The sequence below is a fragment of the Lissotriton helveticus genome, chromosome 7 (assembly GCF_964261635.1).
Source record: "Lissotriton helveticus chromosome 7, aLisHel1.1, whole genome shotgun sequence".
Classification (NCBI taxonomy): Eukaryota; Metazoa; Chordata; class Amphibia; order Caudata; family Salamandridae; genus Lissotriton; species Lissotriton helveticus.
In genome coordinates this window covers 1,701,959,365-1,701,983,477 of record NC_136068.1, presented here as the reverse complement: position 1 = coordinate 1,701,983,477, position 24,113 = coordinate 1,701,959,365, and the positions used below count along the sequence as shown (strand labels likewise).

The 24,113-nt window shown below is 40.2% G+C and overlaps 1 pseudogene; it reads left to right on the top strand.

The window, feature by feature from the left end:
* Positions 1-24,113, top strand: part of LOC144769647 (IgGFc-binding protein-like) — a 1,000,379-nt pseudogene that overhangs the window by 452,880 nt on the left and 523,386 nt on the right.

Genomic DNA, 24,113 nt, shown 5'->3' with positions numbered 1-24,113 from the left:
AGGCTGTGTGTCTCTGGGATCTGGAAGCCCGTCTCAAGACGAAGAAGCGTGTCTCCGCCGCAGACGTTCTGATCGCATCACCGGAGAAGAGTGGGGCCTGTCACATCTCAGAAGTATTGTTGAGTCGCTGCACGACCGTCGGACGTGCACGCATCGTTGTTGCATCAAGAAGAAGATGCATCACGGCGCTGCTGTTCTAATCACCACAGAAGCGCAGTAAGAAACTGACGGATCACCTCCCCACGTACAGTATTGTGGATTTTTGTCCTTTGTGGTCTTGTGTTAAGTCTATATAAAAATACTTATTTTTATACTACAACTTGTGGGGTGTCCATCTGTAGTGTTGTCACTGGGTTACTGTATGTGTTCACAAATGCTTTACACACTGCCTCTGAGATAAGCCTGTCTGCTCATGTCAAGCTACCAATGGGGTTAGCAGGGATTATTTTAGGAGTGTACCTCCTTACCCTGACTAGACGCAAGGGACCCTATTTGGTCAAAGGTACCTACCTCCACCAACTAGAGACCCCCAAATCTTACAAGTTCTGATAGCTATCATATGGTGTTTTCAGAGTAAATTATCCCTAATGTAATGTAACATGTTGTGACAGCTGACATTGCCTTTGGTTCCCCTGTATTGGGGCAGGGTGTCTGGTTCTCTGAGAGCAGCTGGGAGTCCAGCAGTGTCTACTGCTTGTCTGATGAGAAATTGCCTGGAGCATGCTATCTGGAAAGAGGTGCAGCTCAGGTCACATCTTGAGATGTTGGGATTACCTGTGTGGGTGCACATGATCACACTGTACAAGGCAGCCTTGAGTGGACTTGGAAGCACCTGTAGCCTGAAACCGTTGCCCAGCTGCCTGACAGGAAGAGGGGGGACAGGGGGCATGGAAAACCTGCCCCATAGGTTCTCATGGTCTCAGAGCAGGCAGACCCTAAGAGGGTCCTCAGTACCTACAATGGAAAGTATTTCTGTCATGGGCGACATACTGGTGTTGGTGGATCATGCTGCTGGTGATACCCTATAGTAATTCCCGTAAGGACAGTGTCAGAACCTGTGGTGACCAGGGCACTGAGGGTGTTTTTTACCTCTGTGGTTTTCCATAAAGTTGTCTGACAGAGGAGACAAGTTCATGACAGCCTAAATGAAAGCTATGTTGGATGAGTGTGAGGTTACTTTAAAGTTGTTCCCACTTCTCCACACCCAGACCAATGGGCTTGTTGACATGTTTCACAAGACCCTGAAAGGGCCTTTCAGAGCCTCTGAGGAGTAATTCGGACTTCCTGTTATGCCTGTTGTTTTCATTGGGGTTTAAAGAACTGAAGTCAGAAGGCAAAGTCTTTGACCAAGACAAACGTGAATGATGTATCTGACTCGTTTTCCATTGCGGTCAGCATCTACTATGTGCCTGGTCTATCACAACCATTGACTATCACACTCTATGCTCTTTGGTGTTATTCCTACTTGAAACTTCAAAAAATTATCCCTCCTGTTCCCTTTATTGGATTGGGCTTTTGCCATTTCAGTGTCATTTTGTTTATTAAAATGTACAATTTTGTTCTAATTCAGTTTGGGTCTTTTATTGTTTTGCATTTCATCTCTAATACTGTTTGGGTACTTCATGAATACTTTAAACATTGGATTGATCTAAGTTAAGCCTGTCTGCTCTGTGCCATAGCACCCCCCCTGAAATATTCCAATTTCTTACAGTCAGCTATAGGGTCAAAGATCATAAGTAAAGAGTCTTGAGGTATTGGAAACCCCACTACCTTTTTAATGTGTCTCAACACTTTGTTTCAGTGAATTTATGTCTTTGAACAGGACTGCCAAACATGCACCATCATCCCTGCCAATCCATAAAGGACTTGGGGCCTCATTTATGAAAAGTGACGCATCGCTGCGAGAAAACAGGGATGTGTTACTTTTCATTGAGCCCTCCTTGCGACACCAATGATGCGTCATATTTACAGTATTTCTGACGTATCTCTAGGCGCAACAATAAAGCATTGCTGGAGTGTGTAACAAAAGTGACGCAACTCCAGCAATGGGTCATTACACATGGGCAAGTCCCATGTGAATTAGCCTGCGTCAGTCTTACGCCTGCCATGAGGCAGCATATTGATGCATATGCGTCCTAAAAGTGGCGCAGTGAAATCTTATAGATTTCACTGCGTCACTTCTACGACCCTTTCTTGAGTTAGAACGCCCCCTGTATATATTATACTTGGCGGGTAGAATCGTCACTTTGTAAATATGGTGCAACAAGGCAAATTTTGTACGTCACTGGTGAGTCACATAAAATGACGCACCAGCGGCTCAAAAGTGATGCAAGGGCTCATAAATAAGCCCCTTGGTGTCTGGAAGACCCATTACCGATGACTTCAGTCTGCACTGCATGACCCCACGAGAGATCAGTGGTTTGCTATTTTACAATATGAATTTATCACAGGCATCTGGCAAATGTGCTAGCTCTTTTTAAGAAATTGACACTGAGAGGATTTTAAAGATACATTATAATCTATTAATTGTCAATACTGCTATTCTGTCGATCCAATAGCTAAATAGGGGATTCTATATATGCAGATCATTTCTAATTTCTGTTATTATGTCCAGGTAGTAAGGCCAAATCACCGGCAATGAGTACAGGCCAATTGCCCATGATTTGGGACATTGAGACAGAAGAAGGAGATAACTAGGGGGTGCTACACCACTCCACACCCATTGTTGACCCATTCCAGATGCTGGTTCTTTGACTACATCGTACACTACAAGAGATAATGGATTGATGATTTATCCAACCCTAATGAATTCCTAATGGACGAAACGCGTTGATTAGCCTGATGTGCAATAGTGTTTTTTTAATTGAACTTTTATTATGCATACTGTCTAATCTGTATTGCCACATGTAAGGACGTTTCAGGATTCGTTACTGTCATCAGAATATCATTGGTAAATGAGTGTATGTTAAGCAAGAATCTGCTGAAATCCGTCCTATACACCTCTGAGGTTTGTCTAGTCAATTGAGCTAGGGGTTGGACCAATAGACCAAACAGTAATAGGGAGAATGGGCACCCCTGGTGCGTGCCTCTAGCGAGGTGGAAACTCTCGTGTTTATCCCTCTTGACTACCAATAGCGCTGGGGGGGACTATGTATCCTGAACAAATAAACATTTGCATGTAGGTGGCTAATCTAGCTTTCTCCAAGATCTGCTTTAGAAATGCCCCATATATACGCTCAAAGAGTTTTTGTGCATCAACTTCGAGGACAAGCATGGGGTTGGATCTCCTGTTGCATTTTTTTATGAGAAATAGACTGTGCCAAAAACTTGTCAAATATCTGTCTATTTCTGATCAACCTCGACTGACCAGGGATCATCAAGTATGCCAAACATCTCCTGTCTGCTGGCCCACACTTTCATATGTATATCTTAAATTCCCGTTATGCAATGATAATGGTCTATAACACTCGCACTGCTCCTTTGGTTTCTCAATTTATGTTTTAGGATTACATCTCACCCCAGTAACTCCTTAACCCTACATATTCTTGTAACAAGCTGTATAGAACCAGTTAAGTGTGGGCCCGACATAGAGAGGAATCTTTTGTAGAAGATGTTTGTGAAACCATCCAGGCCTGGCAATGTGTTAAATGGTAAGTTTATAATAACTAATTCTAACAAGATCTCCCACTCCAGGCTATCCCATGTTCACTGTGGCAGAGCAGGGAGTTATATAGTATCCTTAAAATCTATAATACTCTGGATCGCTGGGTGTTAACTGCTGTATAAATCTGTCTACAGGCCTCAAATGTGTCCTTTTTGGCTTTTTGTGTTTTGGAGAGGGATCACTTCTTTAGTACTTTAGTATACTTACTTGTGAACTTACTTTGCTTTTGATGGCCATGTATCTCCCACTCATGTACATCTATGATTGTTTAGGACACATCCATAGGCAAATTCTGTGAAAGGCTAATATAACCCCACTTAAGTTTCTGTGCTTTGCTATTGGGTGATATTGTGCAGAGTAGGTTCTATGCAACATTAGTTCTGTATCTTTCGAGAGAAGGGGCATTTCTTGAATGCATACCATGTTAGGTTGTTCCCTCATTACACCCCACCAGATTTTGCTTTTTTTAACCATAATATATCTGTAACTCTTTGCGACATGGACCGCTGTACATTAAATATGGCGCATCCATTGTGTCGCAAAGATGTTGTAGTGAAAACTGTTGCATTGCTGTTTACATGCAACAATGCAACAGTTTTCATAAATGAGGCCCTCCATGTTTAGCTCCCTCCACACTTCTCCACTGTCCATGCTTGGCCCCTTGTTCATAGACATTGCCCCTTTCCTCCTTCAGCCAAGTTGGCCTCCCCATGCACCAACCTTCACTCCTAATAAGGTAGTCTGCTCATGGGCCTGTGCTGCTCGTTATCTCTCTTAGCCGCTGGATCAGGTATGTAGTGGCCCTATGTGTCTGTTTTTTTTTAATTAGTCATTATTTTAACTATGTTTTTATTACGGGGTCTTTTGAGAGGTCTTCTCTAGGGCTGCATAACTTCAGCATTGGCCCCACCCCCAGCTAGTCAATATTTTGAGGACGCCAGGACAACTTCAGAGTTTCTGACTACATCTAGTTCAAGTTATGTTTGCCCCTCCCACATCTTGTCCCATGACGTTAACTCAAGTAAAAGTTGCAACCATGTTCACTTACTTGGAGGGCAAGAAAACTTGTGGGCTATTATCCAGCACATACTAGGCATGCCTACACTGCAGCGAGGAAGGGTGATTAGTGGCCAGAAGCAGCCTCACTGTGAAGCCCCCTGACATATTTAACACGTTACTTATTCAGAAATAAACCTGTACTTTTTAGAAGTTTGCTTTCTGCACATAAGTACAAAGTTCCACAAGAGTGAACTCAGACAATTGGTATGGGCTGTCTGCAACAAATCATAGTGAATGAGCTTGTTCCACACATGTAGAATGAAAAGCGGCTGTCTGCACAAATCATAGTGAATGAGTGTGTCACACATATGAAGAATGGAAAGCCTTCGCCTTCACATGGGAAGCACACCGGTAAGCAGTCTACAGCTCCTTAATTGTGAATTTCTTTTTGTTTATGAAATTAGGTTTTGCAACATTCACCCCAGAAATAATGCCTCTCTGAGTTTATTTGCGATGGGTGACTGACCACATCAAAGAATATTCACAACCTTTGTGAGGGTGAAGTGTCAAAGTCTTTAAATTAACCTGACCTTAGCCCTCTGGTAACTATGGCACAGAGCAGAGAGACAATGCATAATATAGTTATGCAGTACCAAAAAAGTCAGAATTCTAAATCTCAAACTGAATTAGAATCATAAAATATAATGTAATAAACAAAATGAGACAAACATGACAAAACTCCAATAAAGGGTACCAGAGATACAATTTATTTTTTAAAGTTTGAAGTAGGAATAGCCCAAAAAGCACCAAGCAAAAAGCAATCCTAATGTTCACAGTAAATTAAGGCGTAGGAAAATTTTGGGGCCGACTCGTATGGAAAGCAAAGCAGATATACTAACCAATTCATCATGGTACAAGATTTTAAATTCATGTAAAATCTTTCAAGTCCCAACAAAGCATAGTAGTACACATCCAAGGTGAGGCACTTAAAGACTTTCAGGGTATTAAGCAGAGCCCAACAGCAGGGTCTACTCCAGTCCAATTGTCAACTCGGTACTTCCAGGAAAAGGCTCTTGTGGCTTGTTATGGCCCTGTACCTCATACAGGAGGCCATCCAACTGGCCCTTTGGGTCCACTTGTTTTCCAATGGGTATAAGAGGGAGCAAGTTTATTTCTTTAGGACTCTTCTCTGGTCACATACACAAACCCAGTCATATTTTGTTCATCCTCATGTCCAGAAAATGTTCTGAAGAGGGTGCCTGGTGGTGCCACATTTATTCCTGGCTCTAGCTAGTCAGAGGTCCCTCCCTAAAATGGCATAAATATTGCCAGGCTCTGACCTACCGACTTCTGCAGTGGTTCCTGTATGCCTTACTTCACACATGTCCCAAATGACATGCTACAGGGCATTTTCATGATGGCAAAAGTCTCTCGCCTCATTATCCTTGGGCTCTGAGTACTGGGGTGTCAGTGGGCAGTTTATTGTGGTAATCCTAACACCAGTGCTTAATTTGTGCCGGAGCTTTTGGGTGTTTAGCACCGGCACTTACTCATCAGGGCCAGGTCTACACTCTGCACGTCACATATAGCATTAAAGTCAATATTAAATTCAATTGAAATATTTAATTTACCTCCTCACTGTAACTAGACTCGGCGTCAGCGCAGCCGTACCGCTACAGACTAGTGTTGTTCTCGTGACTGTCTCCTAAGTGAGTAATGGTAGGAAATGGTGTTGTGGGCCTTGTGACAGTGGATGAGACTGAACCTGAGACAAGTCAGAGCAGTAGGAGATTGAAATTCATAAAATGTTGCTTGATTGATGGTGGTCCTTAATTCAGTGTTGCCTGTGGGTGGGACACTGAGTCATTGGGCTGGATTTTGGTTCTGCTGCTGGGTAGGGACTGTGCGGCAGCTTGCACAGATTTTTTCCAGATTTCCACAACCCAGCATACCGGCACGCATACCTCATCCATTCAAGGCAAGCCACAAGCACAGCCAGTTATTGAGCAATACTACCAGGGGCCCAGTCCCGACTCCCGCCTAACGGTTACAGAATCACTGAGTCAATCAATAAGGCAGTGAGTGTCCCGGCTGGCCGCTGGCCCTCCGCGAGTACAGCACAGGTAAATCAACTTAAGTACGAAGTTAAGAAGTAGATAGTAGCCATGATGCCAAGAACATGATATGGGGTGGATTTTGGTACTGCGGGCGGGGTAGGAGCTGTGCGGCTGCGTGCGCAGATTTTTTCCAGATTGCCACGCAGCAGAATACCCGCACGCGCTCCACAAGGCGAGTCTCATCCATTCAAGGCAAGCCACAACCAGTTACTCAGCAATACCAGGCCCAGTCCCGCTTAACGGTTACGGTAGCAGTCGGTCAATTAAGGGAGGCAGTGAGTGCAGTGTGTGCCCGGGCCGGCGCTTGACCCACCACGAGTACTGCAGGTAAATTAAGTACTGACTAAGTTTAAGTTAAGTCATCACTATGCCAAACCAACACTGCTTTTTTTTGCGTGGTGGCTTGACAGTCGTCAGGTCAATGTTGTGGTGGTAGCTGAGTCTGGCTCCCCAAAATTCGATGATCATGAACATGATGCAGACTGACTGATGCACTCTTTGCACTGCCTGGCCTGGCCTAGTAGCCGCCACTGGTCGTACACTTCTATCATGATAGGGACTGGCCCTGCTGGGGTTAAGTTAAAGTCCTACCCGTCCAGCTCCTGCCCTTGAAGTATTGTCCCTTCCTGCTTCAGATTCCTAGGCTAAATCTGTGGAGGCTGCTAAAAACGGGCTTGTCTGACTGAGTCTCGCTCGCGCAGTCCTGGAATGCCTGCTCTCGGCCCGGGAATGGCAGCAGGGAAGCTGTAAATCAAGTTTTTAAAAAGTAGCTGAAGTATGTTCTTGTGGATTTAGGATTACTGATTACTTCAGCTTCTAAATCTAACCCTGCCCCAGGCCTCAGCACGTATGGTCTTGTAGACCATAAGTAAACTACAAGTCTCTTACGGGCACATGCATCGTTGTGAATTGCATTCGCAAACGGTGCGAATCGGAATTTCCGGCCGTTTGCGAATGCAATTGACAGAATTGGGATGCATCATGCTTTTTGCAATTTTAGGAATCGCAATCATGTTCAGAGTCCTTCAGCAAGTAGACAGGGGATCAACCCAAATTGTCTTAGCATCTTGCTCTCTCTTTCAAATGTATCCCAAGTGTTAAATGTAAACCCAGCAGACCGGTGTAGAAAGATTTAATACTGTACTGCCATAAGAAGGCCTACTAAAAGGAGCCATTTCTGCCCATTCAGGTAAGCCTGTCAATGACAATGGCCTATTGTGTAGCTCCTGTGAGGAACTTCATTCATTTTCACACCTCTTAAAAGGCTAATCACTGGGTGGGATAATCTGGAGAGCCAATGCAAATTAGTCTCCAGAAAAATCAGGTAGGGAAAAGGTAACTTTCCAAAAGTGACTTTTCCTTAATATTTCTTTTTTTTAAACAACGTCATTATTGAATTTGATTTTTAATAACTAATACAAATAGCTCTTTAATTATATTTCTAGCTGGCCCCATTCTTGAGATACATTATTGGAATCTAATAACGCTTTTCAGTATTTTTCAATGGACCACAAAGACTTCCTGCAGTGAAAATTGCGTTTGACTACTGTTTACATTAAGGAAATGCTAATGTTAAATTTCTAAATGCCCTACATTTAAATACCAAGCACCCTGCCTTATAGGCTATGAGGCCTACATAGGGGCACCTTCCTACACACACACAATTACAAGAGGTGTTTTCCTCTGTGCTGCAGGGTATGTAGACCAAATATTGAGTTAGTAATATTGTGACACAGAAATATCATGAGCAAGAATATCCTGGACAAGTATGTCGATTTTAAGGTAATATCAATGGTAAAAGTATTGTTGGTAATAATGTCGTTTTTTGATTATTTTTGTGCATATTAACATATATGTCAATTGTATATGTTTTAAAATGTTTGTTTGAATATTGTTAGTATTTTAATATGGTTTATATATTATTAGTAGCTTTTAAATTTAATGTAATAGTTTTTTAATATTTTTAGTACCGTAGTGGCTTGTAGGGTTTATAGGGGAATAGGGTGGGAAGTAAATTAATTAAGATAATAAACAAAAAAAAATATTTAATATTAACCATTTAATTGATAAATATTTATGTTATTTGTATCATTAATATATATTTTTTTGTTACGTTTTATGTGCGGGTTGTGGGTTTTGGAGGGGTATAGGGTGGGAAGTAAATTAATTATAAATTTTATGTTTTAGATGCAGATGGTGAGGTTTATAGGGGACAGGGTGAAAAGCAAATTAATTAGAATAAATGTATATTAATTTTGTAATTATTAATTATTAAAATGATATTTATTTAAGTAAATATTATATATATATTATTTTCAGTTTGAGGTGTGCGTTCTTTGTTTAGTAGAGGTATAGGGTGGGAAAATAATTAATTATAAATTAATGATAACTAATTTTTAACTATTTATAATGATTTAACTGATAAATATTTATTTTAATTGTATAAATATGTTTTTTAATTCCAATTTAATGTGTGGTTTGTGGGTTTTCTATTGGTAGTGTGTGGTAAGTAAATAATTGTTATTATTGAAAAAAGTATTTCTTATTATAAATAATTATTTTATTGATAATTAATTATGTAAATAGTGTAATGTACATTTTTGTTTGGAAATGTTTTGTGGTTTTTGTATGGGTAAAGGATATGTAGGAAATTAAAATAATTACTAAGCATTGTTAATTTTTAATAATTGTTTAAATTATAATTAAATAAATAGGTAATTAAAATATGTTTAGTTTGCATGCATGAGTTGTAGTTTTAGGGGTAAATGGTGGGAAGATAATTGAAATAGAATTAATTTATTATTAGTTAATTAGTAATAATTGTTTAATGGATTAATAATTATATGAATTCTTTAAAAAAATGAATGTATATGTTAGTTGTGGGTCGTTTGTTTTGTATGGATAAGGAGTGGGTAGGTAATAAAATGTAACTGTTTTATTCGTAGTTAATTAGCATTAATATTTAATTAGATAATTAATTATGTAAATTTGCTAAACAGTCTACATTTAAATATACATTTTAGATGTGGGGTGTGTTGCTTGTAGAGGTATAGGGTAGAGAGTTATGTCATTAATACCAACATTAAAAAAACAGTACATTTTGTGTATTGTAATTTATTAATGTATGGGTTATTTGTGCTGTGCTTTTTAATTGTAAATAAAATTGTATTTATTGGTTGTTATTATTTTGATAACAGATGTTGTTATTTTGATAAAAAATAATATTTGTATTAATTTATAGTATGACTGGAGTGGGAGTAGTAAATTGTATCCCTCCGCCATCCAACACTTTCCCTACTGTTGCACTGAATGGAGTGGGTGGGAATAGTACATTTTACACCTCCTGAGTTTGAAACTATGTCTACTATGTTATTGGATATATGCTCTTATATTTATTGTTTATGTTATTACCTTAAAAAAAGTATTAAAACATAATGTAAATAAAAAATATTAATGTAGTTATATTTTTTTTAATTCGATACATGTAAATATTATCATGTATGGTAATATATATGTTTGTTTTAATTTCTTTAGATAATGATTGGCATATTTTTCAAAACAATTATATTAGTATTAATATATAATTTAATTCATGTTTAATATTTAAATTTAGATATATTTATAAATCAATATAACAAACATATTAGTGAAAACAATATTTATTTCCGATATTTTTGTCATTTTAATTATAAGTATAGGGAGTCGCTATTTTTAAATTCAATATTTTTGAGTCAACCTTTTTGTATGTAGATGTTGTTTGACTCAATATTGCCCCTCTCTTACACCTCCCCTGGGGAGACGTAGGAATCTGACGCATTCCCAGGTTAACGAAACGATGTTAGTTTGGGAATGTGTCAGGTTCCATTAATGCTGCGTGGGAACATCCATAGCAACACCTACGGAACACCCCATTCACGCAGAGTAATGTGTGAGAGGGGACCAAATTTACAAGGCCATGAACAGGCAAGTGAGTAAATTTCCGTGGCTTTGTAAATTGGGGCCGGCACACTGCGCTGTCGGTGTGTCAAAAAAAAGTGACACTGCATTGGAGCAAGGGGCTTGTAAATGAGGCCCAAAAAATCCTGGCTGAAGAGGCAAATTCCTTATACAAGCAATCAGCATAACTGTCACAACAGATACTGTCTTTTAGATTTCATCACCAGCTGTGTAATCTAGCCACCCTTTAAAGGTAGACAAATAAATTGTATAACTTGTGTAAAGCCACACATGAGTGGATTGTATAGAAGGATTGAGCTCCAGGCAACTGAGCTTAATACCTGTTTGCCTTGAGAATGTTTAGAGTAACCCCTACACATTTTGTCCAAGCTTTTTGCCCATCATTTAAAAAAAAAAATTGCACATTATAAATACTGGGCAAAAACTGTAATGCTATTGTTCGCCGGATTACAATGAGACAGAACACTGTTCGGTCGGATTTCCATTGTTTCCTAAGGGAGCTTGTGTTACGCCCTAAAACTGGCCGTAGCACAGACTCCTATGGGGAAATGGGGTGTGTTTGTAGAACCCTGCACCCTGTCACACTCACCCTATGGTGCCTGCCTCACATTGCAGGGCTTTACAGGGGTGTTCCATGGGTACTGCCCTTGCCCACCAACCGTAGGCCAAGGGTAATAGGGAGCCCTTCCAGGGGCCCCCAAAGTCACATTCCGACAGCTTTTCTGTGTCAGAAAGGCCTTTGGAAACCGACATTGTAATGCCGACTGCAGAATAGCCGCACATACTGTGTTACGGTGCAGTTTTGACCAACAGTAATACTCAGCAAGTCGCTCTGAAACAATTTGGAATGACCGGCCGGTTTACGTTCCGACCGCGAACATCATATTCGGGTGGTCGGAAAGTAAACTGACCGAGTCGGTTAGAAGGGCTTTCGGCCCAAATTAATAATGAGGCCCAAAATATATCTAAAGGCAATTGGTGATCATTGCTAGCACAGTGAATAACAAAGCAGCATGCATCCAATATCAACGATAATGTGAACATTGTATACTCTAAAAAATCTACTGTGGATGAAAATGATGTGAAAAGTATACTCAAACAAGTAAAACAAGAACTAAATAAAATATTGAAAATTGACTAATTTTTTACATTACATTTACATTACATTACATTTACATTCATGAAAAACATGTCACTGAGAGTAGATTGCAGACTTCTGAATGGACAAGTCAGATGATATCGAACAGGTGTAGTGCTAATGTTTAAAACTGAGGTACCGATGAAGGGGGCTAATGATGATACTGTGGTTATGGTAATGTTAAATTCACAGAACAGAAAATGGCACTTGAAAGTGATCATTTTGAATTGTCATAGAATATTTAGCATTTACATGATGGAAATTTTGATCATTCATATTATGCTAATAACCAGGTCTTGCTTTCGTAGGTGAACTATAACAAGTTAAGTCTTCCTGTTATCCTGAATGATGGAAAACTACGGCTTTATCAGTCCGGAGGACTCATCCTCATTCAAACTGATTTCACTCTCAAAGTGTACTATGACTGGAACTCCTTTCTAAAGATCGAAATCTCAAGCAGCTTCTTTGAAAATATTTGTGGGATGTGTGGCAACTACAATGGCAACCCCAGTGATGACTTCATGAAGCCCTCAGGGGAGTTGGTTCTGACTCCAGTTGAATTTGGGGCAAGCTGGCAGGTAGATGATGGCGACCGTTTCTGTTGGCACGATTGCAATGGTGTCTGCAAGATCTGCAGCGCAGACATGGTGAGAAAGTTTGAAGACCAGGCTTTCTGTGGACTTATCACTTCGGTGACTGGACCCTTCAGAGAGTGCCATGGACCAATTGAGCCCAAAATCTACATGGACAACTGTGTCTATGATATGTGCATGAACGACGGATTCAAGCAAATTTTATGCGACGCTCTGAAAACATATGCAGATACTTGCCTGAGGAAAAAAGCGAAGATCTACGAGTGGCGAACCATAGCAGGATGCCGTGAGTAGAGACCTCTATTTCCCTGTTTTGACTGTAATGACCAGGCTTCTTTTCAGCAGTAACTACATAGGCATTTTCAAGACTTTGTTATGAGAAAAAGAGCCACGAGGTAAAGCAATAAATAGGTTATAATGTTTTTCTGGATGCCTAAATGTATGTGCATATAAAATGTAGTGCTTCATTCAAATAAAGCAGACAATAAGAGTAAAGTTAACGATTTAACATACTCACTTACCTTTGAGAAGAGCCCCCTAACTGCTGTTGTAAAAGAGCTTGCAGGATCTAACACTGTTCAAAAACCACCCGATTTAAACAAAAAACAGTGTGACCAGTTAGCTTCCTTCTTTGTCAATAAAGTGGACAAAATTCATAAGGGCATAGAGCTCGCACAAAAAGATCAACACCAGCTTAATACGATCATTTCTGGTGATCCAATTATGGAAGTTGGCGATGCTTCCAAAGAGTTGGACTCTTGCGCCATTGACAAAAGACATGCAACCTTAGAATGTTGGCCACCGCTAAATGCCGACATGGTTATCAATTTACTAAATACGATCAAATCCGGCTCACCAAAGGACCCCTTACCCTGCTCTGTCCTAAAACAATTGAATAGAAATGTATTGACGTTCATTACAGATCTACTTAATGCCTCTCTTCGGGAAGCATACGTTCCAGCAGAATGGAAGCATGCTATGGTCCACCCATTGTTGAAGAAGGCTGGAGCAGATCCAAATATGCCCTCCAACTTTAGACCAATATCTCTTCTGCCTATCTTTTCAAAAATCTTGGAAAAGCACGTGCATCAGGTGCTGTCGGAATTCATAAAAACACACGATCTCCTTCCTTTACAACAATCTGGATTCCGTGTAGGTTTTTCTACGGAAACGACGTTGCTTGGAGTGACAGAAAACATCCGCGCCATGATAGACAGAGGAGAAACTGTGGCACTCATATTATTAGACCTGAGTGCCGCGTTCGATACTGTTTCACATGTGGTGCTGTTACGAACACTCTCCTCCATAGGTATTCATGGCGAAGCCATAAATTGGATTGAGTCACTGTTAAGCAATCGTACGTTTCAAGTTTTTTCTCAGTCTGCCTGCTCTGAGACTTTACTTCTTAAACATGGAGTACCACAGGGCTCAATTTTAAGTCCACTGCTTTTTAATTTGTATATGAGTCCTCTTGCGAGATTAGTTGAGGAGACAGGTTTGAATATGTTTTCATATGCTGACGACTCACAGCTCCTTTTCTCTCTTTCTTCAGCCGAAAGTAACCATCCTTCCATGCTAAAATTAGGGTTAGGTAAGATCGCTGGATGGATGCAGGATAATTTTCTTAAGCTTAACGGCGAGAAAACGGAGCTAATTATTCTTGGAAAAAATAGAGAGGCCTGGGGACCACAACATTGGCCATCTGAAATGGGCCCTCCTCCTATACCTGTTTCACAGGCACGTAACTTGGGAGTCATCATTGACGAATCTTTAGATATGCACCGGCAAGCCGTTAAGACTTCTGCTACATGTTTTGCAGTCTTAAAATGGCTAAAGAAGATCTGCTGGATGCTCCCTGATGGCACCAAAAAAACTGTCATCAATGCCTTGATTACTTCAAGGCTAGATTATAGTAATGTGCTGTACCTAGGGGCAAAGAAAGCTACAATCAGAAGGCTGCAATTAGTACAAAACGCAGCGGCGAGACTTCTTTTCAAAATCCCTATGTCCTGCCCCACTACTAAATACATCCGTGACCTTCATTGGTTGAAAATTGAAAATAGGATTAGGTTCAAATCCCTATGCTTTATGCACAAAATTTCAACTGGAACTGCTCCTAAATATCTGCGGAACCTTGTGCATCCTTACTTACCTTCGAGAGTTCTTAGATCAGCAACCGCTAATAATTTCATTATTCCCAAAATCAAATTATCACGGATGGGGGGAAGATCCTTTGCCTTCTTAGGCCCATCCCTCTGGAACAAGATGCCTCATTCCTTACGTTCGGAAGTCAGCCATGTGAAGTTTAGGAAAGCATTAAAAACGTGGCTTTTTAACATCTGATATTGACTGGCAAAATACGCATTTCTGAATTACTAGCGCCGGGAAACCCCTTGGTGGGTAGCTGTAGCGCTATACAAATTAAATAAATAAATAAATAAAATAAAGTAAGGGAAGAGCCAGAATGAACAGCTATGCGAATTGTTTAGGCTCAGTCACTAATGAAAAGTAGTTCTACCCACAAAGCAAGAACAAAATACTTTCTGATAGAAAGAGTTCTTCATCAATGGTATGGTCTCTAAATCCACATGCTATAATAAGATGTAAAGTGGATTTGGCAATATTTTTCCCAATGCTGAAAGGAGAAGTGGTGGCAGGTATTTCATGCAGGGGGGCAGGCGGACACATACTCACACACGCCCATCTACATGAGCACTAATTCATACCCATCCATTCACCAGCGCACATACATACAACCACCATTCACAGGCAAAAACACATGTTCACACCCATTCACTGCACTCACACACAAATGCACATACGTTCATTCCTTCTCTCGGTTCCCCTTATGCCCGGGAAATGCAGCGCTCTCAGTATCCGGTTCGTAATCCTTGCGGCAGAACCACGCCGCTTTCAATGTAACCACAATTCCCCCTTTGCAGGGCGAATATAAGGGACGAACTCGCGTGCAGCCACGATTTTACTCTTTTTATTTTATTTTTAAGCCTTCAGATAGAGTCGTGGCAGACAAAAACAAACACTGATCTACGCGTTTCAGGAGAGCCTCTCCCTTGCTCACGATCACCTGATCACAGGGTGTATGTTCTTTTAAAGTGACCCTATGGCACTTCCTGTTTGGTGTTCCCATTGTCTCTAAGCATTCTGGAGGTTGAAGTTTTTGCTAAAATCCTTTTATTAAATTTATGCAGTCTTTCTTGTTTGTTATCATAACTCTTTTTTTCCTCTTTTTCTCTTGTAGACCCAACACACTTGATACTTTATCTTTTCCTTTCTGTTAATTTTTTATTTTCTATTATTGTGGATTATCCAGATTTTCCTATCACTTCTTTCGATATTCCTGTTTTTTTCACCTTTCCTTTTTCCACAGATCCAGCTCCCATTTTCCCCCTTTGGTGGGGAGTCTTATTCCTCATTATTTTCTTTAATTCATCCTTTCCACACTTCTTTTTTGGCGAGCTATAAGACCTGTTTTTTTGATCTTTCATTGTTCTCTTTGTTTTGTTTCTTTTTCTTTTTCCTTTTACCACTGTATGGTAATCCCACTATGTTATTCTTTTTCTTTTGTTGGTGTCTTTTCTTTTTCTTTTTTCTGTGTACTCTTTCTGTGTTTTTTTCTAATCCTTTTTTGTTACCTTCTTTCTTCAAAGTTTCCAATTATCTTGAAGCTTCTTATCGGAGAGGTCTTTTAATTGTTCATTTCTCATTACAAATTAAATAAAATAAAGTTCTTCCGACTGGTTGAGCCCATGCGGATGCATTGTCCTTAATTTGATGATGTATCGTGATTCTTTTCGGCAAAGTTCTTTTTCTCTGTCTCCACCTCTTTTATTTGTGGAACTGTGTCTATTCCATAGAATCTTAGTTGTTTCCAGTCACCTTGGTGATGTTGTTCCATATGTTTCGCTACCGCATTAGTCAAGTCAAGTCAGAAAATTTATATAGCGCGCTACATACCCAGAGTGTCTCAAGGCGCTTGAAGAAGGGTGGGGAATTATTGGTCAAAAATCCAAGTTTTAAGTTGCTTTCTGAATGCTAGGTGGTTTTGAGTGAGGCGAAGGTGAGTGGGGAGTGAGTTCCAGGTTTTAGCTGCCAGGTAGGAGAAGGATCTTCCCCCCATGGTGGTTTTGTTAATGCGAGGTACAACAGCAAGGGCTTGGTTGGAGGAACGTAGCTGGCTGGAGGGGGTGTAGAAGGAAAGTCGTGTGTTGAGGCATTCGGGTCCAAGTTCGTAAAGTGCTTTGTGAGCGTGGGTTAGGAGGCGGAATGTTATCCTCTTATTAACGGGGAGCCAGTGGAGGTTTTTCAGGTGACTAGAAATGTGTGTCTTTACGCGGGATGTCTAGTATGAGTCTGGCTGATGCGTTCTGGATGCGTTGGAGTTTTTTCTGAATTTTTGCGGTGGTACCGGCGTAAAGGGTGTTTCCGTAATCCAGGCGGCTCGTGACCAGTGCGTGGGTGACCGTTTTTCTAGTTTCGGTGGGAATCCAGCGAAATGTTTTTTTGAGCATGCGAAGAAAGTTGAAGCAAGATGATGAAACGGGGTTGACTTGTCTGTTCATCGAGAGTGAGGAGTCAAGGATGACGCCCAAGTTCCGTGCGTGGTCCGTGTTGGCGCGATCTTTGTGTATCGTCGCCCTTACGTGCTCCAAAATTCATTTTTTTAACTCACAGATCGTACTGCCCACGTACTGCAATGGGCATGGACATTCCACTTTATATACTACATATCGTGTCTTGCAAGTTATTAGTTGTCGGATCTCCCATATTTTGTCATTTTTCATTTTGAACCCTTTTGTCTGTTTGGCTATCTGGCACACCTTACACATGTGGCATTTCACAAATCCTTTAGCTTTAAGCCAATCTCCTTCTTTCTTTCTCGGTTTCAAGTGGCTGTGGATTAGATGGTCCTTCAGGTTTCTTGACCTTCGATACGTTACCACAGGATGTTTACCCACCACTTCTTTTACCGTGCTGTCCAATTGGAGAATTTTCCAATTTCTTCTCAGTATGCCCATGATTTGTTTACTCTCTACTGAGAAGTCCATTATTAGACGTATTGGTACCTTCTCCGTCATGTTACCTTTTTGTTTTGGCATTAGACATTCCTCTCTTGACTTTGCATTGGTTTTCTCCCAACTTTTCAGAACTATCTTGTTGTTATATTTTCTCTTTTTGAACCGTTCTGCTGTGTGTTTTCCATGTTTTTGCCACTCCTCTTCTTCCCTGCATATTCGCCTGATTCTTAAGAGTTCCCCATATGGGATACTTGCTTTTAGGGATTCCTGATGGAAGCTCGTCGCCTCCAAGGTTGAATTAGTAACTGTACTCTTTCGATGTAAAGTGGTGTGGATCTGGTTTTCTCTAATGTAGATTTCTTTATCCAAAAATACCACACGATCGTTGCTTGTCTCGAACGTGAATTTCAATTGGGTGGCGCTGTTGTTTAATATTTCGAAGTACTCTCAAAACTTATCAGAAGATCATCAATAAATCTTTTCCAACTAATGATCTTGTTCAGAAATCCATCATTTTCAGGTCTCCACGCCACTTCCTTCTCCCAGTATCCCATGGCTAAGCAGGCGTAACTAGGGCTAAAGGAGAATCCCATCGCTGTGCCATTCCATTGCCGATATACTTCTTCTCCAAAAAGAAAGATGTTTTTATTCAGACAAATCTCAATCATCTGTCTGAGCATGTTTTTGTGCTCTTGATAATCCATATTTCGCTCTTGCAAAAAGAAAGTGCATGCCTCCATGCCAAAGTCATTTCCTATAGTTGTATACAAAGATACAACATCCATTGTCACCAATAGATAGGTCTCCTGCCAAGGGGTATTCTGTAGCATTTTTAGTATTTCCATTGTATCCCGTATATAGGAACTCAATTGTCTCACATAGGGCTGTAGAAAGTAATCTATGAAATTTGCCAGAGGCTCCAAGAGTGATCCCTTCGCCGATAGTATTGATCGCCCTGGGGGTTTCCTTTGGTCCTTATGTAACTTGGGCAAAAAATAAATTGTTGCTGTAACAGGATGGTTTACCGTTAGATACTTTCGTTCTTCTTCATTGATTTTTCCTTTCATCGTCCATTCTTGGAGTTTTGAGTCCAACATTTCCTTTATTTCCTTTGTTGGATTCTTTTTTAGTCTCTCATAGTAGGCATTATTCCATAGCTGCCGATGAGCTTCCATGATATATGCCCCCTTATCCTGAATCACGATGTTCCCGCCCTTGTCTGCGATTTTAATCTCTATTTGGGTATCGTTTGTGAGATTTTTCAGGGCTTCTCACTCTTGTTTGGACAGATTATCCTTATGATTTCGGCCTTTTAGTCTATATAAGTCTTCAATTACGGCTTCCTGAAACAGATCAATTTTAATACCGGGTGTCAATTGTGGATGAAATTTGGATTTTGGTTTTAGACCGTTCAAACCACCTCCTTTTTGTTAACAAGCCTCTCCCTGCGTTATTTCTTCCCCATCAAGTGTGTCAAGATTCACTAGTGTCATATAGCTCGCAGCATCTTTTGCTTGCAATCCTCGAGTGTTTCCACTGGTTTTTTCCGTGATACCACATTTTGTTTCTCCACAAAGTATTTTGCTAATTTGATTTTTCGAGGGTAGAGATATAGATATATTCTTACTTGGGCTATGTCCATTCTTTTAGTTGGACAAAATTGTATTCCTTTTTTTAGCAACAAGATCTCATTGTCAGTTATTGGGCGATTAGACAGGTTCACTATTTGTAGTTCATCCATTATTTCTTCTTCAGGCACATGCTCCGTGTTTCTGCTCCTATTTTCTCCGTACTTGCTCCGGCACCTTTTACCCCTTCTTGTGGGTTCATACATATACACATACAAAACACCGGGTAAGAGCAGTGATTTTGGGGGCAGGAGGGAAGCCTCAGTGGTTTAGGAGGAGTGGGACTGCCAGATCCTGTCACTGGCTGACCTTGTTATGGGTTTGTCAAGGTAGTGAGATTGGGTCAGTGAGACAGTTTACCCCCCTCCCCACTCTATGATGAGTCATCACTTATGGACAGTCAGCACTGGGCACTTCAGGATTTCAAACTGAAGCCCCCAGGTCCAAGTCCATCTGTGACGTGCCCGCTAGTCATGAGATGCGAGACCACCAAGCACTATGCCGAGCTGAGGAGGTTGCACCCATAGGGCTGTGAAAATCTTCAGCCTGGCAAAAGTTCAGCTCAGCCAGTCATGTGCCAGCACATGAGGCGCAAGTGCGGCACCTGGCTGCTTGACTTGGACATGAAGAGTGACTGTCAGGCTGACCTTTGCTCAGCCTGACAGGCACTCTTCATGTTTGCAAAAAGGTGGGAGGGCACCTCTTCTCTTATGCACGGGCCACTAGTGGAAAGAAGAATGATTCCGGTGACTGTAGGAAACCAATAGCTTGAGAACCAGAGAAGTTTACCTCGAAAAAACACAAAGAGAACCGTACTAAATAATTTTTCATGTTGAATAAGGAGTTTGTAAGAGTCACGTGTACAAACACCTTATAACTTAAGAGTAAATGGAAGCAAGTCAAACTATCCTCTCTTAACTGGACACATATAACTTGGTCTGGCTGGAATAAAGTACCATGTCATTACAATTCAAATGGTAAATGGCACAGAGCAGTGAATCTAAACGCCTACATTTTAACACAATTTACGGAACAAATTGCCCTAGGTTTAAAACATAGACTGTAGTGTATATCAAAGGTGTGCATTACCTTCAATATCGATGCCATTAAGATTTCAAAACATGGAGCACGTATGATATTTATTGTTTTGTATAATTATTTTTTCATGTAAGACTATTAATGGTGTTTTGCAAAGCTAAGCGTGCATAGAGAAATATTAGCAATAGCAATGTGCATGAGTGTCTGAAAAACTGAAGGATTGCAATGTAACTGTAAGGTATCTGACAAGTTGGAAATGTACCCTCAGCAATTCCCAAATGAATTCTAAAAAGTGCCCTTTTACTATGGAAATAAATGGACTGCTCATGGAGTGAAAGTGAGACGCGAGGAATGAAGAAAGGTGGCCCTAAAAATCCTCTGTATTTCAGGAAGGTAATTAAAGTCCCTTAGAATGCTAGATGTTTAGACATAAGCATATTGTAACATAGTCTGTACCATGACAGGGTGAGAAGGACAAGAGAAGAGAGGGAGTCCATTACTATAGGCCCCTAAGGCCTCCACAAACTAACAGCGTTTTTCAATTAAGGATTGGAATGCACACGGATCTTGTTCCTAAATAACCAATTGGCAGATTCTGCCCCGGAGAAAATGCAGAACGGTGAATGGAGTGAAAATGGGAGTGGTAAACCCGAGAGCTATCCTATCGAAGCCAAACGTGGAAAGTTTGATCGATATCCATAATATCTATTGGTAGAAATTTCTTTGGCATCTTTCATTTACAGCCATGTAGACCAAGCCTCAACATTATTTCCATCTAGAAGTAGTATGAAGACTAAGCATGCCTTATTGGGGGTGTGAGGCCAGGTCTCAGTGGGTAGAATTTATTTTTTGCTTTATTTTTCGGTAGACTGCATGGTTGCCCGAGGCTGTCTCAGGCGCTTTCAAGTTTCTTGGACGACCATCACCATTAGTGCATCAGTAGGACTTATTTAGAGTTTGGTGGAAGGGACAATCCATCAAATGTTGTCTCTGTCTGGTCACTGTATTGCAAATGTACTATAGAATATAGCACTTGTATTATGCTGGACAAGATATCCACCACGTTTTCTGGATTATCCTGTCCATGGGAGACTTGTGTAAAATATGGAGTTAAAAGTAATGTTATGGAGGCGAACTGATACTGAATAATGGCAATGTGATGTATGCATGTATGGCTGCTCCGATTGTACTACCTGTAATATTCATAAATGAATGATGTGTGCTCCAGAGATATATCTTAGCATTCTTTCACAAAAATCGTATTCATATGTTTACATGTTTTGAAAGTGTACTATCTTGACACCGTTAAGCATCTGACATTCACCTTTCCTTCTTCCTGAATGTCTGCAGCTCTCCAGTGCCCACCGAACAGTCAGTTTGTACTGTGCGGCAGTGGATGCCCTGCCACCTGCAATGATGCTGCCCTTCCTGCTACATGTTCAGAGCCTTGCGTGGAATCCTGCCAGTGTAATCCAGGCTTTGTGCTGAAGGATGGCAAGTGCATTGCCAAGAACACCTGCGGCTGTGTCTTTGAAGGGCGCCATTACGCCCCTGGTCAGAAGTTCTGGGGCAATGATAAGTGTACGAAACTGTGTACATGCAATCGACAGACCAACATAGTGGAATGCAAAGAGACCACGTGCAAATCAACTGAAACATGTGATGTGGTCAAAGGCATCCGAGACTGCTACCCCTTAAGCTATTGCACCTGCTCAGCCTCTGGTGACCCACACTATAAGACCTGTGATGGTGTGAGATACAACTTTATGGGTACTTGTGTCTACCTGTTTGCAGGACTGTGCAAGAAGAGCGATGATTTGGTGGATTTTTCGGTTTATGTCAAGAATGATAACAGAGGAAGCAAAGTTGTATCTTACACATCCCTTGTAGAAGTTATTGTTTATACCTTTGATATCATCATCAGCAAGGAATATCCTAACAAGGTCATGGTATGTATATACACACTCAAGAAACTTTTCATAATAGACTTGGAAAAAAATCACTTAATCATTTACCATTAAGCATCCTATGATTACATTTCCAATTCGGTTAAACTGTAGATGTATTTCTCACTATTGCATTAGACTGGAGGCAAATTAGGAAAAATCTCTAAGCTCTTATTTTAAGGCATATATACTCACTTCTAAGGCTGTCTAATTATTTATTTGCTATTTAATAAAAATGTGAACAGAAGAACTTGCAAGTATGAAGGACTAATACATCATGAACATTTTCCAGCTTCTGTGGCACGGACCCACCGATAACTGACATTTTCGAAAGACAGTAGTCTCATAAAATAGTTTTGCCAAGTAGGAAATCTCGGATATTAGGTTTTAGATTCGGATTTGTCTAACTGCGTAATCACAAATTTCACTTACGAAATACATGCTAGTGCAGTGACATTTGCTGCTGTAGTGCAGAATAGGAGTGCGAAAGGGATGTAACAGAGAATGGCCCGTCAATGTGTAGTGAACACTCACCAAAACATACCTTTCAGAGTACTGATATCTGCCTACTTTGGAAACATATACAGGTCAACTCGGGTCAAAGGGATGAAAAAGGGGCAGACCCTCTGCCATTTTCCATAAGGTTATAGAGAGGTGGGTCTCCATATTGAAAACCATTTTTTCTATGGGGATTAAATCCTACAATGTAGATTTTCACCTAATGGACATTGTGGACCAGTAAATGTTGCAAAGCAAGAGTACTTTTGGAAATCTACGACTGAGTCCCAAAAAACTTTTAAATCCATAGCACTAGCAGTAACCATTCTGGAGAAGAAATCTGACTTTTGTCGCTCCAGTCCCACTTCTATTTAAATAAGATAGAAGGAAAGGAAAATGAGTGTTTACATTCTACAAAGTCATTTTCAACAAAAGAAAGGCAACTCAAACACTTTTTACTGCAATAGAACCAGAAACCTCCTAAGCTAAGATTCCTTCCTAAATATCAGATGCCATGATGGCTGCGATCCCACTAAGCTCCAGTGGTTACCTTAGACCTTTGGTATGTCACAAATTGTGTCAAATAAGTTGAAATCTGTATTTTCTGCAAACAGAGAATACTCAGCGATTAATCAAAATAGAAATGATTAGAAGAGTGAGCTACTTATTGTGCTGAAGAAAGTTCCTGCTGAATATGAGGAAAGTAGGATGGCAAGCCAGTATAATGCAAAATGTGGCTAGTTAAATATAAAGTAATTATTTACTATTATTCTAGTGTATACACTATAAATGATATTACAATAAACTACATAGTTAATACAGTATATGATTGAATCACTGACATATTATGGTGAACTTATAATGAAAAATAAAAAAATATTTTGTCAAACATATCGTTGATATACGTATTGACCAAAAATAGGGAAAATTATATATTTATTTAATAAATATAAACGTTAATACTATGTAGTAATTTATTTAAAGTAGTTTATTATTTAAAAGTGTTTTTTAGTTATAATATATGTATAGATATAAACATATCCTACAGGCGATTGCCAGCAGATAGTTGGAGTAAGGATCTACTTTACGTAGCTGAAGTGTTTTATTTTTTGTTAATAACTTTGGCGCTATTTAACAAATGTTCCTGAAATTTCCAAAACTAGTACGGCATTCACATAAGCTGCTGTCTAGAAAGGTAACCATGCAATTTCCTACTACTACAGCTTGAACCCCTGAACTAAATTCTTCTTCAATTTGGTGAAAAGCTAGCTCTTGGTCTAGAAAGAGCCCCTTTTGTAATTTGATGTAAATTCGTTCAGTAGTTTTGCAGTTATTAAAGAAAGAAGATTTATGTAAATCTGTGGACATGAGGTCTCCATGGATCCAACAGATCTCATGATGAGATTTGATTGGCTACCACACTGCAACCAGGGTGTGCTGGCAGCCATCTTGGGACTCTTGACAGAGCGCCCAAAGAAATGCTGAAAAAAAATAGTATG